Genomic DNA, 18,155 nt, shown 5'->3' on the forward strand with positions numbered 1-18,155 from the left:
TCATTGTTGTATACATAATATTTTGATTCATAATTTCACGTTTGGTTAAGTTAACATATATCTATTTTTGAAGAGACAAAACCTTGATATTTTATACCGTCTACACTGGTTCAACCTCGCTTGGGTGTTAGGACCATCACTGAACTTAATGCAAAGATTTATCTACTACATTGATCCATTATAAGTAACACTGTAATTTTTCTACTATAAATTAATTAATTACAAGGACTCCCAAATGGATTTCATATTATTTGTACTATATACAAATGAAGTTGGAAGCTCTAGACATCAAATTTACACCTGTGAAATAGGAACTTGGGTAGAACTTCCAATTCTATGTATTTAGCAATATATTTGTTGGTTGCTTCACTTGGATGCACACTGTCCCAAAATAAATATTTTGAAGCGTCATCACATACTGGTGTGAGTTCATTACACAATGGAGTTACTTCAAATGTGCCAGTTCCACAACATCCTTTGTTTGTTTCCTTGAAACCTGTATAATAAAAAGTCAAAAGAATACAAAAACAATACTAGGAAACAAATGTTTGTTCACCGTTAAAATTAGTTAGGTTTAGGTTAAGAGTTTGAAATAGAAGGGAAGTGAAGGCTTTGGAAGGAACGTGAAAGCAAAGAGAGAGGGATCTTTTGTCTTATTTGAAAGGATGTTTTTAATTTTGAAACTATTGTAAGAACAATGAAAGAATTTGATGAATTTATCTAAACTTGCTAAAACCCTCCAGAATATTTCTCAAATGCATTTTTATTACGAAGAAAAATAAACTTCTCTTATAGGAACCTCATAACATGTATTTACCTTTCAAAACGTGGACGGAAAATGTATCAACTAGTAGCCAGTTTGATTGTACTTTCATTATTGCCAAAGTTAAATAAATACATTTCTTCCTTTTTCATTTCTCTATTCCTTATTTTTAAAGTATTTCCCTCCCCTGCCATCCCAAACTTCAAGCTATAACCTTAAACTTATTTTTTTCCTTTTATTTTTAAAATATTCAAGCTTGAACATTATTTTAATTTTTTGGTTTCTTATAAGTTCATCCACTATAGATAATCATATTCACTATCAGACATTAAATATAGGTTGCTCTCACACTCGATTCGTCTCGTTATAAGACTCAATCTCGGCTGAACTTTCTTTTTAATGGAAAGAACTATTATAAACTTCAAACAAATTTAAAGAAGAAAGGTTAACTATCATACCTAAAGAATAAAAAAATGTATTATAATTATAAAAAAAAAAACAAAAAAAAAAAAAAAACCAAGATCGCACACTAACAAGCCCATGAATAGAAATATTGATAAATAAAGCTCACCATATTTTTCAGGGTGTTTGATAAAGCCAGTCAAGGGGTCATATATATTTGTATAAATAACTCTGCTTCCTGAAAGAATTGCTTGTAATTGAAGTAAACGTCGTGCCAATTTTTGGTTGTAATCCTTAGCCTCTAAATTCTCATCTTTCACACATTTCCGTTCCTTTAAACTTACAAACTTGGCTGCTATTTGAACAGGTAGGCAACCAATAGAAGGAAATCCAGTTACAGCAAATTTTCTGCATCCAAGCTCGTATAGTTCCTACAATTTTTTAAGAAAAATATTTTGAATCAAGATAAAAAAGAATATGTTGAAAGGAATTAATAGTAATATTTATGTGAATTTTTGTTAGAATTTTTTTAAGAAGGCAACCAATAGAAGGAAATCCAGTCACAGCAAATTTTCTGCATCCAAGCTCGTATAGTTCCTACAATTTTTTAAGAAAAATATTTTGAATCAAGATAAAAAAGAATATGTTGAAAGGAATTAATAGTAATATTTATGTGAATTTTTGTTAGAATTTTTTTAAGAATTAATTAAACATTACGATCTATTTTTATAATTAATGAGTTTAATTAGTATAGACCGTCAAAATAAAAAATAAAAATGTATTCATGCATCTAATTTTTTTTTTTTTTGTTAAATGTATGAATACATGCATTTAATCGCATCTTACAATAGAGATATTTCAATATTTAAAAGAAAATGATAATTATGATATATCACCTAGATGAAATATGATTGAAGGTTTGTACAAAAAATTGTTATACTATTGGTGGATAGTTATTAAACTCTTTTATAAGCATATATAATTATGATATTTAATTAATGAATTCTAATTGATGATACCCAAAAAGATAGTTATTAAACTCTTTTATAAGTATATATAATTATGATATTTAGTTAATGAATTCTAATTGATGATACCCAAAAAGAAAATAATTCTAATCAATTTACCTTAATGAAAATTTGAAGTCTACTTTGAACATAATCTTGGTATCCACTAATGTTGAACTCCAACCTTCTAGTTGGAATGTCATAAAATTGAAAAGAAAGTCATTAGTTCCAGCACTAATGATCACCAAAGCATTTCCAAGTCTTTGTTTAGCTTCTTTTTCCCCTACAATGCTTTTAACCTTATCCACATAATCTTTGAAATATTCAACGTGTTTAGACATTGATATAGCACCAGTTAAAGCTATTGTAAAATCATCAAAACCAGATCCTCCATATGCAAAGCTAACACCTGTTAGAAGCTCTTCATTTGAAAGATTTGGATCCAAGAAAGATAAAAAATGGTGAATAATGTGATATCTGTTCCATTGCAGCAACTGTGCTTAAATATACATAATAGTTTACGGTCATGGTCCTATAATTGAGCTAACCATAATTACAATAATAATAACAATAACTGTACAATGTTTATAAACAGAATGAAATGATGATGTTGACTATTTGTTATTAGGAGGAGGAAGTCAATGATAATCATGACATTAAGTGATGAGATTCATTTCTTTAACTCCCCTTCTCAAACTGATGGTGACTCTGTCACTCCAAGTTTGTCCCTCAAATTGTTGAATCTAGTGTGAGTGAGAGCTTTGGTTAGGCAGTCTGCAATTTGATCTGCAGAAGGAACATAGGCAACTGCGACTTCATTTTGAAGGACCTGATCACGTATGTACGTCTATCTCAATGTGTTTAGACCTGGCATGCATAACCGGATTGGAAGCTAGTGCCTTAGCACTCAAGTTATCACACCACAAAACTGGCTTTCTATGTATTGGCACTTTTAGTTCTGCTAGTAGTGACCTGAGCCATGCCACTTCTGCTGCTAGATCAGCTAAGGCTCTATACTCTGATTCAGTACTTGACCTGGACACCACTTTTTGCTTTCTTGAAGCCCAAGAAATCAAAGTTTCACCAAGGAACACACATTGACCTGCCATAGACTTTCTATCATCTGTGCTTGTTGCCCAATCTGCATCTGAGAACCCTGTTATGTCAAGATCAGTTGATGGTTTAATGTGCAAGCCTAGATTTGTCGTTCCATGGAGATACCTCAGTATTCTCTTTATTCCTTGCCAGTGATCTGTGGTTGGAGAGCTCATGTATTGACTGAGCTTGTTGACAGCAAAGGCTATGTCAGGTCTTGTGTTGGTTACATATTGTAATGCACCTATAGCCTGTCTGTAGAGTGTAGGATTGGACATTGGCTCCACTTCATTTGTGAATTGTCTCCCAGTTACCATTGGTGTGGGGCAGGATGATGTATTTTCCATGTTGAATTTCTTGAGCAAGTCTTTTGTGTACTTTGTTTGTTTCAAGTACATCCCACTGTTGTCTCTATGAACTTCAATTCCCAAAAAGTAATGAAGGTTTCCGAGATCTTTCAGTGAAAAAGTAAGATTAAGTTGACTGATGAAGGCCTCTAGAAACTTGTTATTACTGCCAGTGATTATTATGTCATCAACATAGATAAGTAGAAATGTAGTGTGACTGGTCTCCCTTAAAACAAACAAAGATGAGTCACTCTTGGTGTTTTGAAATCCCCAAGTCAATAGTGTGTGCCTTAAACTGTCATACCAAGCCCTTGGGGCCTGCTTTAAGCCATATATTGCCTTGGTCAATCTGCATATGTGATGTGGTTTGGTTTTATCTATGTACCCTTCAGGTTGATGCATGAAAACAGTTTCTTTGAGGTTGCCATTCAAGAAAGCATTATTTATATCTAGTTGTCTAACTTCCCAATTGAGATGTACAGCAATAGAAAGAATGATTCTTACAGTGCTTGCTTTGACAACTGGGCTGAATGTTTCATCATAATCCAATCCAGCTGTTTGTTGAAAACCTCTAGCAACAAGTCTCGCTTTCCTCCTCTCAATTGTGCCATCTGCCTTGTATTTTGTTTTGTAGATCCACTTTGAATCAATGATATTTTCTTGTCCATGAAATGGTACCAATGTCCATGTTTTGTTGTTCATTAGAGCCTTGTATTCTGCATCCATTGCTTCTTTCCATTCTGGCCTGACTTGTGCTTCTCTTACACTTTCTGGTTCCCTGTCTTCTTTGAGTTCCTCGGTGAGCCCTATGTAAGGTAGTTTGAGCTTGTATATTCCTGCCTTGCCTCTTGTTCTCATCCAATGTGTGTTGATGATGTTTTGTTGAGGTGGTGAATTGTTTTCAGGTGTTCCAACTGCTTCTGGTGAGTCTTCAGTTTCGCTGTCACTTTCCCTGAGATTGTTCTCATGTGTATTCTCAGAGCTACCACCCAACACTGGTTGATCTGCTATTGTGTTGCTGTCATCTAATTCTTGCTCTTCGTGATCAACAATATTATTTGTTTCCTCAGTTGTGTTATCAGTAGTAACACCTGCAGGACAAAAAGGTAACCCTATAGAAATTTCATTAGTAGCAGTTTTTATAGGATTTCTTGTATCCAGAAAACCTTCCTGGAAGGGAAAATGATTTTCGTTGAAGACTACATGTCTTGACACAAAAATTCTTCCATGTGAATTGACACATTTGTAGCCTTTGTGAGAACTGATGTACCCTAAGAATACACATCTTGTCGTGTGAAATTGAAGTTTGTGCTTGTTGTATGGTTTGAGGCAAGGGTAGCAGGCACAACCAAAAGGTTTCAAGGAAGTGTAGTCAGGGTCTTTCTTGAACAACAATGAGTAGGGACTTTCATTTGTATTCACAGATGATGGCAATCTATTTATTAAGTAGACAGCAGTAGAGAAGGCTTCCCACCAGTATGAGAGTGGCATTTTGGCTTGTGCTAGCAGTGTTAATCCTAGTTCAGCTACATGCCTATGCTTTCTTTCAGCTCTCCCATTTTGTTGAGAGGTATATGGACATGACATTCTGAATTGGATACCAGATTCTATGGAAAGTTTTTGGACAGGTTTGAACTCACCTCCACCATCACACTGAATCATTTTTATTTTCTTGTCAAATTGGTTTTCAACTAAATTTTTGAACTGATTGAAAGCATGTATAGTGTCTGATTGTTGTTTTAAGGGAAAAATCCAAGTGAATATGCTGAAATCATCAATAAAATGCACATAGTATTTAAAATTTGACTGAGATAAAATTGGTGCAGGGCCCCATACATCAGTATGAATCAAATCTAAAGGTTCCTTAGCATGAGAGGAAGAGGATTTGAAGGGTAGCAGGTGAAGTTTGCCAAACTGACAGGCTTCACAAAATGTAAATTGGTCACTAGGTGATGTCTTTACATTGCAATCTTTCAACACCTTTTCCAGTACTTTATTGTTGGGATGTCCAAGTTTCCTATGCCAATTTTCTTTGAGAGACATGTAGACACATGGATCTTTATTGGTTAATGGTTCTTTATTGGTTGAGAGTTGGTATAGGCCATCCTTAAGCCTCCCCTTTAGAAGTGCCTTCCCTGTTGGTTTGTCCTTCACATAACAACAATTCTCATCAAATTCAACAATAGCATTATTGTCAGCAGTGAGCTTGGATACACTTAACAAGTTTTTGGTGATTTCAGGCACATATAATACATTATGCAGGTTGACATCATTTAACTTAGTATAACCAGAAGCCAATATTTTTAGTTTTTCACCATTACCAACAAGTAGAGAATTCTTACCACTGTTCTCACCAAGATCTTGAAGTTGGCCACTTTGGTGTGTGACATGATTGCTGGCCCCACTATCAAAATACCACTCATAGTCTTGACCATAATGGGGTGAGGCTATGAAGGCACTATGAGTTCCTTGTTTTACACTCTCATCATAGTTATTTGTGCCTGTATAGGACTTATCAAATCGATGGTAGCATTCTACAGCAGTGTGACCAGTTTTATTGCATTCCTGACATATGAGTTTTGGCATCCTTCCTCTTCCTCTACCTCCTCTCATTTCTTTAAAGTTGGAACCTCTCCAATTGCCTCGTGTTCCCTGTTTGTTTCCTCTATACTCAGCCTTGCTTGCAAAATTTGCAGATGCATTGATTGTAAGGCCACTCAAGTTGTTGAGTTGATCTATTCTGCTTTCAAAAGCTAGTAGTTGGGATTGAAATTCAACCCAACTGAGATCAATCAGATCAGCAAGCTTAACTACCATTGGATTATAGTCAGCATCTAATCCATTCAGAATTTGGATCATCAAGTCAGAGTTTGAAATTGGTGACCCTGCAAGTTTCAACTTGTCTGCAAGAGTTTTCATTTTCATGAGATATTGCTCCATCTTCATGTCCCCTTTACGAGTATTATGAAATTCTGATTTGAGGTAGATTGTCCTTGACTTTGTATGAGCTCCTGCAAGCTTTTGGGCTTCATCCCAAATTTCCTTGGATGTTTCACAGTGCAGTAACTGTGTGGCTATGTCTGTTGTCATGGAGTTGATTAGCCATCCTAGGAGTGCTTGATCTCGAGCAATCCAATCATCATAGTCAGGATTGGCTTTTCTTGTTGTTTCACCTAATGTGATAAACTGATCTGGGCATGCTTTTGTCCCCAACAAGAAGACATCAAGTTTGCAGCCTCTGATCAATGGAAGGACCAATGATTTCCATAATGGATAGTTGTCTCTGTCCAACTTGACAGAAACTATTGTAGGAAGGTCATTTTTCTGGTTTGTGTTGGCAGCGGATGACATGATTGGATCGATGAGAGCTTTCAAGCTTAAAGCTCTGATGCCAAGATAAAAAATGGTGAATAATGTGATATTTGTTCCATTGCAGCAACTGTGCTTAAATATACATAATAGTTTACGGTCATGGTCCTATAATTGAGCTAACCATAATTACAATAATAATAACAATAACTGTACAATGTTTATAAACAGAATGAAATGATGATGTTGACTATTTGTTATTAGGAGGAGGAAGTCAATCATAATCATGACATTAAGTGATGAGATTCATTTCTTTAACTAGGAGGGACAAATTCTTTGAGGTTTAATTTTGATGCAAGAAAGTCAATAGCCAATTTTCCATTAGAGAATCTACCGGTAGGTACATGATTAGGAAAATCTCTTCCATAAGGTAAGTGATTTCTCTTTATCTTTGTTTTGATGTAGTTGTTATTTCCTGTGTCAACTGTAGAATCCCCAAAGACTAAAATTGATGAGAATTTTGATCTCAATTTCAAGTCATTGCTTGAAGCACAATTGGCAATGGTGCAAACGTGCATTAAAATGATAAAGGGAATTGCATAAGCCATTGCTTGAAGTTTTTCATCTGGTAATTGAGACATGGTTTTAGCTAACTATATATAGTGGAGTGTTACTTGAAGTTAAAGGGATTGGATGATTTGGTCTTTAAACTTAATGAAATCATAAAATGATGTATGAAATTCTTTTTTATTAGTATGATCTAGATTTACAACATTGAAATATATTACACACTAATTGCTTGCGCAACTTTCAAACATATTGGGCACCAATCACTTTCAAGATAATTTTAGAGAATAATTTAACCATAATTTGTTTAATATTAACCTAAGGACGATCATTGAAATTATTTTGAAATTTTTGTTAAGTGACTAAATTGTTCCACTTCTACAAATTTTATTTTATTTTGATAGAAAAATGTACAATTTGAATGGCTATAGATGAGTCACTCATAATATAAAGATGACTAATTTCTCTTTTGCATAAATTTGTAAATTGCAATAGAACTACACTCGAGGAATCAATTGTGAGAAAAATTGCAAGACGGGGGCATTTTACGTTAAACAAAATTAATATGATGGAATTTATCCTGAATTTGATGAAGTGTTTACCGGGCAAAGGATGAAAATGTCAATTTTTTTTACTAAGAAATTGGGAAAACTTAAAAAAGGAAAGTTGACGAGCTTCACAGGCGATTAACACCATGTGTGGTTAGATTTTCGTTTTTCTTAATGGAAAAGTAGAAATTTTGTTCACGTAAAGAAATTAAGATAATTGGTAAATATCATTCAACAAGGTCTAAATATGTCAAATATTAAGCCCAAGTTCCAGGAGTCATTGAGTATAATTCAACAAACGTCACACTCTTTCTAGAAGTAACTAAATAGATCTTTAGGACATCTTTAGTTTGTTAAAGAATATGTCAATTCAGAGGACATCTTTAGTTTGTTAAAGAATATGTCAATTCTATCTTGTATAAATAGAAGATTGGTGGATGTAATAATTATCAAAGAAATGAATGAAAAAAAATTAATTTTAGAATAGCTTAGTTGTAGTTTTAATTTTCTTAATATAAATTATCATCCATTAATGAACACCACAGAACAATATCATCAACCTATGTGTGCGTTTGTTTCAGCTTTAAAAAAAATAGATTTTGAGTTCAAAGAATCTAGAGATTTTTTTTTAGAGATTTTTAAAAAAATCTAAAGCTATTTTTGTTTGTTTACTTTCATAAAAATCGTTTTTTTAAGATTTGAAACTCTTACACTTGAGTTCTTTGCATTTAGAAAAAAAGTAGATTTTGAAAAAGCTATTTAGAATAGCTTTTCATTTTGAGGCTAAAAATGATTTTTGTTTTAGCAAAATGGATTTTTTTTAAATCTAAAACAAACACTACCAAAATAAAAAAAGTGATTTTTTAGTTAAAAAAATAGATTTTTTTTTCAAAATATCCAAAACAAACCTGCCCTATATTTGATCCAAGAAAGCCATATTGGATCAGGTATCATGCGTTCCTTTCCTGGAATGAACTATGTTGTGTGTGGTTGGTCCTTGGTATAGAGTTGGGGTCTACTACATGGGGACATATGTCCTCAAAAGGCTCCATATCTCATGCATGAAGCCTATGAACTAGAGGCTTCAGTTGAGTCCCGAACTCTCCTACGATCCCGCTTTGGAGGATTATTTGAAAATTGCTGTTGACACATTAGAGAAGGCTGGGACACACATGTAAAATACGTTTTTGCCCCCTCGGAACTGCCGAGGAATTTAAAATCCGGCTGCAGTTAACTGCCGAGGAATTCCTCGGTAGTTAACTGCCGAGGATCTTCTGCTACAAGTCTGGCAGAAGCTCTCTCATCTCCATTATTCATCACATCTTCAAAAAAAATTTCTCAAATCTCTCTCACAAATCTCTCTAAAAAATCCAACCAAATCCAACCAAATTTATTCAACAAAATCACAAGTAAGTAATTATAATGCTATTAACTTAAATTTTAGTTGTTATAAATGTTTTTATTTTTTAGTTTTTAAGTAGATTTATTTTATTTTAGTTTTTGAGTAGATTTACATAGTATAATTCATTTTTAGAGTAAAATGTTTGTATGATGTTTATGTTATAGTTTAAAGTTTATTGGTTATATTTTAATTTGGTGTTTTAAATTAATTTTTTATTTTAGTTTTTAATTAGATTTACATGTTATAAATCATTTTTAGATTAGATGTTAGTTGATTAATTTTGTTAAAATGTTTGCATGATGATTATGTTATAATTTAAAAAATTTAGGGTTATTTTTTAATTTGGTGTTTTATATTTTTTATTTTATTTTAGTAAGACTATATGATTTATTTTAAGAGTAAATATAATTTGAATAATTTTGCTATATTTTACGTTAATTTTTTTTTTAGACAATTACATTTTAGGGTTATTTTTATGATTTTTAGAGTCTATGTATAATTTGCACATTAAGTGTTTGATGAAATGTTTGAATGAGTTTTTCATTGATTATTTTAAATTTCTATGTGCGTAGATTTGAAACAATGGCCGGATGGATCGACGTTCATGCAACATTCAACGGAGGAGAACCTCAAAGGTTGAAGGTTCGGTGCCTTGATGTAACGTTAAGAGATCTCAAGGATCAACTGAATGAATTCAACCAAGGAGTCAACCCAAGAGACACAAGAAGGGTGCAAAATATTCGGTATAAACGTCCAAAGCTCGACGAGGGGAGCGTATCATTCACTTGGGTGGAGTTAAAGAACGACGAAAACGTGACGAGTATGTTTTGGGAGCACACCAAGTTCCAGTGGATCGATATGCGGGTGACGTTGCTGAGATCAACTGAAGATATCATCAACAGCTTGATTCCGCGAGAAGATCGTCATTAGTTAGGGTAAGGTGCATTCAAACTACAACAATTGTCTTACCTCTGAAATGGGGTGATTCAAACTTGCCAAACGGCTAGGACTCAAGCATTTCGCCTCGCGTTCATGTTTTTCCTTTGAAAAGGTTAAATTCTTGTTAGACTGATTTAGATGATGGTATTAAGTGTCAAGGAATGGACCTCATTTCGTTGGCACTTGAATACCATCATCTAAATCAAATCTGACAAAAATTTATTCTTTTCAAAGGAAAGCATGAACGCGAGGCGAAATGCTTGAGTCCTGTTGTTTGGCAAGTTTGAATTTACCCCATTTCAGAGGTAAGACAGTTGTTGTAGTTGGAATGCACATTCCAACTGCAACAATTGTCTTCCTTTGGATGGGGTCATTCAAACTAGTTAAATGGCAGGACACCGGCATTCGTCCGGGAGTGTTTTTGTTCCATTCTAAGTGTTAATTTCTTGTTGGCTTCGTTTAAATGATGGTATCGAAGTGTCAAGGTCTGGACCTCATTCCGTTGGCACTTAGATACTATCATTTTAAACCAAGACCAACAAGAATTTAACATTTGGAATGGAACAAAAGCACTTCTGGACGAATGCTGGAGTCCTGCTGTTTAGCTAGTTTGAATTAAACCCATTCAAAGGTAAGATAATTGTTGTAGTTGGAAGGTACATTTCCGAATGTAATGTAATGATAGTTTATGTAATGTAACGAAACCTCTATCGCAATATTTATTCGAATTCATGCTATCGCAATATTTATTGAAATTCACACTATCGCAATATTTATTCGAATTCACGCTATCGCAATATTTATTGGAATTCACTCTATCGCAATATTTCAAATAACATAAAATAATTTCTAAATAATTCCTAACATTTTCTAACACAATTCTATTCTAAACAAAATAAAACAAAACATTCCCTCAAAAAAAAATAATAAAACAAAACCTCGGCACTTAAGTACCGAGGAAAACCTCGGCAGTTTAGTACCGAGGAAAACCTCGGCAGTTAACTACCGTCGGTTTCATTATTTCCTCGGCAGTTAACTGCCGAGTCGTCCTGAAGCCAGAAAATGACAGAACCTGTTGAAGGCAGAACCTGTTACATGTGTTTTTGCACATTGTAAACACATTGTTTGAATGCCAAACCATAAAACCTAATCAAAGAAAATTAGCAACATAATTGAAATTGAAAATATAATACGGAAACGAACAATAGTCATAAAAAAATGTCATCGAAACAAAGTAACAACAAATGTACTGAAAGTACTAACAAAACGGCCAAATGTCATGAAAATAAACACCAAGTCCTAAAAATATATCCTAAACATAAAATACTAGCAGTCCTAATCCTACTGCTGGTCCTGGTCCTGCTGATGCTGCTGCTGCCTCCTCCTCGGTCTCTAGGCTCTCCTCCTGGTAATGATCGGCGCGATCTGCTGCCTAACATCCTGCAAGGCCGCATACAGCTCCTGAGGGGTCATGCTCGTCACCTCCTGACCCAAAAACTGATCAGCATGGGCAACAGCGCCGCTAACCATGTCATAGGTGTCAGGGGAGCTTCTCGCCTCGTACCGCTCCCACTGCTCTGCAACGATCTGCTCCTCGTTTGGAGGCCTCGGAACATCTCCCGGGAGAAGTGGCAAAATCTGAGGGTGAGACACAACCGTGTACCATCGTACATAGCCCTCTGCCATACGCCATGGTTGCTCTCCTGCCTGCTCACCCCAATTAGCCTCCTTAAGCGTGTGAGTGCGGAAGTCCGTGAAGGCCTGCACAATCTCAGCCGGTGTCAGCGCTGGAACATCCGTCGGAGGTCTAGGTATGGACTGGACGTATCCGTACTGCCTCAATACCCTCTCCGGCAGGTGACGGTACACCCTACGATCGCCGCACATGATCCAGCCAGAATACCAAAATACCTCCTCGAAAGGCTGGAACTCCCTGTGCCCTTCGTACGGCCTCCAGCATACGTCATCAAACGTAATGCGATCAAGCAATGACCGATACGTGGCCCCCTCTCCATGACCCTTCTGAAGAGTCCATCTCGCCGCAACCGGTAAATTTTCAATGTAGTCCGGGTTTGGATCAACAGTGTAAAACTTAGGGAAGTGCGACAAAAACCATGCCTGCATAAACCATACAAATCACATATAAATAAATTAAAGTTAACTAAAAAAATAAAATTTACAATTAACAAAAAAATATAACAAAATATAACAAAATAATAATAGTTAACAAAAAAAATTAAATTTAAATTTAATTTTTACTTACAGTGAGCAGTGTCACGCTTCCCCCAAGCTGCCTGTCTCCGGGCAAACAGGCCTGAGCTAACTCATCGTACAGGTATGCAAGTGCCATCCCTCCCCATGAATAAGCACGCATCCCCGCATAGCCGTCCGCCATAGCCGTCAAATAGATCAACTGGATGCGTTTGTTGCTTCTATCCCCAAACAACAAGCATCCAACCAAGTATAGAAGGTAAGACTTCACACAATAAGTCCTAACCCTCTCCAACTCCTCCAGCTCCTCTGGATCTTGTGTATCCGCCAAAAGGTTGGCTCTACCAAGGTGCGTCGTATAAAACTCCCTCAGCTTTGGATAACTAATGTATCCATCATACTCAGTATTGCAGATTTTCTCTGCCTGCGACCTCGACGCACCCAAGTGAGTCATCAGTAGTGCCTCTCCCTCATGTCTCAGCATCTTCTTCCGGTGGCCCAACATCCGCCCTTCAATCGGGACATGCATAAGACATGCGACATCATCCAAAGTCACAGTCATCTCCCCCATAGCCATGTGAAAAGTGCTGGTCTCGGAATGCCACCTCTCGCATAGAGTCATCAGCAAAGCGTGAGGCACAGTGGCGTAGCCCAAGTATACCAAATCATGTAAGCCACTCTGCATAAGCGGATCCCAAAACCATCTCTAATTGGGGTTTGGACGTCCGAGACTCAAAATCTTGGGGCCATGATTAATTGGTTTTACAAAACGCTTCTTGCGGCACTGAAAAAATAGAAAAATAAACATAGTTTAAACAATGTAAACATTTAACTAATAAATATTAAACTTAACAAATGCTAAAATAAAAATAAAGAAAACATATAAAGAAAATCACATATAAAGAAAACATATAAATAAAACATATAAATAAAACAATTTAAAGAAAATCACATATAAATAAAACATATAAATAAAACATATTTAAAGAAAGTCACATATAAATAAAACATATAAATAAAACATATCAATAAAACATATAAATAAAACATATCAATAAAACATATAAATAAAACATATAATCTAAACATATAAATAAAACAATTTAAATCAAGAAAGGAAAAATAAAGAAAATAATTAAACATAAAGAAAGGAATTAAAAAAAACATATATAAAAGTTAACTAAAAGAAAGAACACATAATTGTTTTTACTTACGTCATCCATATAAAAAAACACATATAAAAACACATATAAAAAAACACATATAAAAAACACGTAATTAAACATAAAGAAAGAACATTTAAAAAAAAAAATACTTACGTCATCCTTATTATACCAAAGCGGCAATGCCACATGATTGGCATAAGAGTGAAGCAAAGATATGTCCTGCGGTCCTCCAGGAAAGGGAGCGTCCGTAGGCAACACCTCCGAGGCAGCCGCCATAGCAATGTCATCATCGTCTGGCTCCCCTGGCATATGCGGCTGCTCTGGCTCGTCGTACCCACCATCAGTCACATCATGGTGATCCTGATAGTTCAGGTACTCCACCGCCTGGGTCGGGTCAACCACCTGCGACTCTTCAGGCTGTGCCTGAGAAGCCTCAGAAGGCTGAGAAGTCCCTGAACCATCCCCCCCCCCCCCCCCTCCGACCTCTTCCCCTCTTTGGGATATGTGCGTTTCTCCTCTCCTTCTCCTTCCGGTAGCTTTGTGTCTGAGCACGCCTACCACCAATCATCTTAGATGGATCAATGGGCTCCTGATCGGCCATATCTACACAAATTTTTAATAAATTAACATCATTTTCCATAACATAATCAAACACATTAAACACACTAGTCATAACTTAATCATTAACATTAACAACAATCAACATCATTTCCATAACCTAAAATCATTCATACAATCATCATTACAATAAAATCAATAACCTAAACTAATCATTTCTATACACTTACAATAAAATCATTCATACAATCATCATTATGTCCATCATTTCCATCATAACTTAATCATTTCTATACACTTAATCATTCACATCATAACCTAAATACACTAAAAAATCAATATACACTTAATCAAACTATAATTAACATCACTTCTATCATTTCCATAACCTAAACTAACTAAATAATCAAAATAATTTTCATTGAGGCATTTGATCAAACACTTTGTGTGCAAAGTATAAAACATATTCAAATTGTGTTCATTTGCCACCATTCAAAGCCACATTACCATTTAAACAGCATAGACAACATCTACATTCATTTATCAATTCAAAAACTACACATGCAATCATCAAATTGTCTATTTTAATCATCAAATCATCATTAACCTAACCACATGCAAACTACTCTAATTTTTTAAAAAAATAAACCTAACAAACTAATATTAACATTGCAATGATTAAGGGTACTTACTTGTGATAATGTGGTGATGATTTGCTTGCAATTCGTGAAAATGTGATTTTGGAGAGAATTTGGATGTGTTTGAAACAAAATATTGAAACTGGAAACTGCTTCTGTTCGTTCTGTTTATGTTCAGAAAACCTCGGCAGTTAACTACCGAGGAAATCCTCGGCAGTTAACTGCAGCCGGATTTTAAATTCCTCGGCAGTTAACTGCCGAGGGGGCAAAAACGTATTTTACATGTGTGTCCCAGCCTTCTCTAATGTGTGAACAGCAATTTTCGGATTATTTAGTGCACGCTATCTGCATACGAAATTGAGCAATGTCTCCCTATCGAGTCTTGTTTTTCAAACATCGTTAATCATATCTACAACAACCAACATGAAAAGACATAAATCATTCAAGCATTTCATCAATTTCAGTACCACTTTTCACTATTACAAACTCTAAACTACATTTACATTCACATTCACTTCTTACTTGATCAACAACTACTTAATTCCTAAACTACTTTCGCACTCTACAAAAACTCTAACCAACAGCAAAAACAAAAATGAGATAAATTTAGCAACTACATGTTTGGTTTGAGAAGAAATGTCACAACCAATGCAATTTCTTTGACCCTGATTTGATGAAAATCAAGGGAATTGAAATTAGGAGAGTACTTCTTGAATGTCAAAAACTCAAGTTTTTTAAGTTTTGATTCAAATGGAACACATAATAGAATAAGGCTTCAATTATGGTATAAGTCAGGTGCGGATTGGATCGTAACTTTCAATATGCATGAATCAATCGGGAGATAGCTTCCGATCCAATTGGGTCATCATAACTCTCAAGCGTGACATGGAGACAATTTCAGGATTTTGAGGGGCATGTGAGCAATTCAACGGGTGCATAAAGCAACTTTCAATTTCTTGCTTAGCCTTTGGCCAAGATTAAGAACTAAACCATATACTAGCCCAAAGAGTGGGAAGATTTAATTCTAACCCCACAATCCCAACAAATTTATTGAATTTCAAAAGACAGTCTATTTTTATTTAATAAAAAAATTCAGAAAAATAGTGAGTAGTAGCTCCTGTTTTTCTGTGAATTTTCCCTTCAAAAATTCAAATTTCCCAATTTTTTTTCAAAAATTGAAAAATTCGGTACATGAATAAATTACCAAGTGTAAAAAAGTAATAATCATAAATCATGCTGCAAAACAGAAAGAGAGCAACTTTGTGTTTTGGCTGATTATCCTTTAGGCACATGTCCTTTCTAGGAATAAAGTAGCATTAATATTGTACTTGAAACTATCTGGTAAGAACAAACAAGCTCACTTTGTTTTGTAAAGTTAAAGATAAACCTCAAAAAAATTAAGATAGAGGAAATAGACGTAATTTCAGTGATAGTTTCTCATGTGAAAAATTACGTAGTTTTATACATGCAAACAACTCTAAATTTCTTAACAAACTTTCCTATATTCTTGCTAACAAATTCAGTGCAGCTGAAGGAAAAGAGGGTAATATTATTCCTTCTAGAATTCGACTTTGTTTAACGTGTACAAGTAAATTAGTTTTGCACTCAACTAAGGAAGGATTGTTCAAAAGAACCTAAGTCATTTTTGGATGGAACAATTTTTGGTTATAATTAATTACCTTCTGGTCGAACTCCAAATTATTAGGGTCTTTTATCCCACGAATAGTGGAGGTTAACACCAATACTAGTTTTGCACCATGCACACATTTATTTTTCACCATTGGATCAATAAATCTCGTCATTTGTCATTTATCTTAATGGTGAAATTTAATGATTCAATGATAGAAACAACCTTATACATTGTGCGCGACCAACCCCAATGTTTACATTTTATGGGTCCTAGGCAAATAGATTGAAAATAACTCCCTTATTTCAATAAAGGAAATTATGATGCGACCAACCTTAACTATTTTTTATTTGAAAATATTTCAATAAAAGAAAAATTATATAAATTATTTCATTTACACACATACATACCTTAATAATCATAATTTTTTTGCAAAATATCAAAATACTTTTCTTTTTTCAAAATGTCATAAAAGTGTTTATTTTTTTTTTGGGTATTTTGAGATGTAAAATAAATTCTAATCACATCATACGCTTATCCTGTACTTGTATTGGTTGAGAAAATGTAATTAACATTGTTTTGAAAATTGAAGGAGATAGTGAATATGGGACAAATTGAGAAAAGTAATGAAGAAAGGAAAGCTGAGAATGTTGCTTAATAAAAGTGGTTATAAGTTATAACAGCATTTGTTTCTGTTAGTTGCTACTCTCTTACTCCCCCTCAAGTTGGTGGAGTGTGTGTATTATGAACACCCAACTTGGATACTAATTCAGAAAACATATTTGTGCCTAAAGATTTTGTGAAAATATCAGCTGATTGTTGTTTAGTTAAAGTGGAGTGATATATAGCACAATACAATTACTAACGAAAAGGAACAATGCGGAAATCACAGAAATTGTGCAAATGGAATACAATACATGGGGGAGAGAAAGTAATTAATCAGTGAAATATGACTCATCCAACGGTTTTCATTACCGACCAGAATTTTCCTTAGTTAAAAGGTAGACTGTGAAACTAACGCGTGATTGTAAACGCTGACGTATAAAATGATAATCAACCTCAATGTACTTTGTTCTTTCATGAAGTGCAGGTGCAGCTTGGTAAAATGATTTGACGCCCAATCATAGTCACAAAATCCAACAAGTTGTTGATCATTTTTCCTTTGGTAAAATGATATCTTGTCCTGGTGAGGATTTCAAATATCGCAATACAGTTGTCGCAACATGCCAATGTGCTAGTAATTGTTCTTGTCTTTGCAATGGTAACCACGGTTTTTGTAATTTTCGTGTAAAAGTTTTGCAGTCTTTCAAGTTCCTTTTGTGTTTATTAAAAGAAATTGTTTTTGTCTTTGCATGTTTTTAAAACAAGAATGAGCTCTATGGACATGGTTTGTCTTGGTCCTTCTTATATCATCTAATCTAACGTGGTTTTTTTATGTTAGCTTCAGGTACCAGAAATGCTAATCGAGCCAATTCCAACACAAATTTCCACAGTAAGCCAGGTAATATTATTTTACTAAAGTTTTCATAAATGAACAACGTAGTGTAACAATGTCTACATAATATTTGAACAACTT

General features: G+C 34.6%; 1 pseudogene; it reads right to left on the minus strand.

The window, feature by feature from the left end:
• Positions 1-264: 264 nt before the first annotated feature.
• LOC146923428 (GDSL esterase/lipase At2g24560-like) lies at positions 265-7,531 on the minus strand (annotated as a pseudogene).
• Between the last annotated feature and the right edge of the window lie 10,624 nt (positions 7,532-18,155).

This window comes from Medicago sativa, chromosome 5 (assembly GCF_051527215.1).
Source record: "Medicago sativa cultivar Bolivia chromosome 5, Bolivia_mono, whole genome shotgun sequence".
Lineage (NCBI taxonomy): Eukaryota > Viridiplantae > Streptophyta > Magnoliopsida > Fabales > Fabaceae > Medicago > Medicago sativa.